Source organism: Peromyscus leucopus, chromosome 17 (genome assembly GCF_004664715.2).
Source record: "Peromyscus leucopus breed LL Stock chromosome 17, UCI_PerLeu_2.1, whole genome shotgun sequence".
NCBI lineage: Eukaryota > Metazoa > Chordata > Mammalia > Rodentia > Cricetidae > Peromyscus > Peromyscus leucopus.
Window position 1 is genome coordinate 29,762,788 of NC_051077.1, and position 1,435 is coordinate 29,764,222.

The 1,435-nt window shown below is 40.7% G+C and overlaps 1 pseudogene; it reads right to left on the minus strand.

The window, feature by feature from the left end:
* Positions 1-224: 224 nt before the first annotated feature.
* Positions 225-1,134, minus strand: LOC114701159 (annotated as a pseudogene).
* Between the last annotated feature and the right edge of the window lie 301 nt (positions 1,135-1,435).

Here is a 1,435-nt window from a genome sequence, read left to right on the forward strand (position 1 = left end):
TCTCCACCCCTCCCTCTCCAATTAACGGCCTCTTTTTCTTTAGTTGTTGATATATATATATATATATATATATATATATATATATATATATAATTTCTTATGTATTCACCAGATCGTCTTGATATATATATATATATATATATATATATATATGAATATAAATAGAGCCCTATGAGTCCATTTAGTGTAACCTGAGTGTATATGATTTCAGGGTTGACCACTTTTTATTGGACAGCCATCAGCATAGACAGTGACAACCAATAACTCTGAGTGCTGACATAGGAAGAGCATTAGTACATAGAAATCCTGTGTGTCTTTAGGCTATGTGAGATGGCTGGCTCTCCCAGAACATAAGCAAAGACGGAAATCCAAGTTAAAACGACCATCAAGAAACAAAATAACTTCTAGCACTTAAATGAATGCTTGGTGTCTCCAGACAGAGTTGAACAGTAGTCTCTACAAGCTGGCAAGCAAACTGGATAATGCAAAAAGCCAGCCATAAGCAGAGGGAATGATTTGTGTGAGCAGACAGAGATGGTATTTAGTAAACCTAATACCTAGAACTACAGAGTCCCTAAGTAGGACTGAATGGAAATGTTTACCAACAGCAGAAGATCAACAAATGCTAGTGAAAGAGCAGAAATACTCCATAAAGCTCCAACAGGTGCTTTTGCTTTTCATTCCGAGTATGAGGACATTTAATAATACTTTCCCAAGTATGATTGAGAACAACAGACAATTAACATCTAGGGGCTGCTTGCCCGATGTAACAGGTGCTCAAAACAGCCATTCTCTAAAGGGATATAGCTGTCTTAGTTTTAGTTAAATTTCAAGACGATCTGGTGAATACATAAGAAACAGCTCTACTTTATTTTCTTTCTTCTTTTCTTGACTTGAACTTATTGCTTTCATTCTATGGCCTTCAATTGCATTACTGGTGGTTCCTCACATGTCGTACTGAAACATGTGAATGACCTCTCTGAACACAGCTGTGCATCTTTCGCTCTTCTTTGTGGGGGAGTTGAGTGACGAGCACCTCTGTCCAGCCATCAGCTGGGAGAGTATCTTTCCAATCTCAGCTTGCATTCCTCCGCACCCACGTAGCGTGAGTAGCTTGATGCTGCCAACCCCCATGACTGCTCAGGGGCAGGGCCATGCATCCCTCATCTCTGCTTGGCCCCTGCTAGCATTAAAAAAATACTGTCATTATTCAGGTCTTGTTTGGGCAGCCATACTGCTGAGGTATTAGGGGTGTAGCTTCCCTGTCTGCTCTAGGAGACACAATCTCATAGCAGACTTCCTGGTCCTTTTTCTCTTAGAATCTTTACACCTCCTCTTCCATGATGTTCCATGAGCCTTAGGTGTCCTTTGTTGGAGGATAACAACAGACCAGAAGGGGACTTTGGCATAAAGTCAGCAGACCTGGCTTCATTAG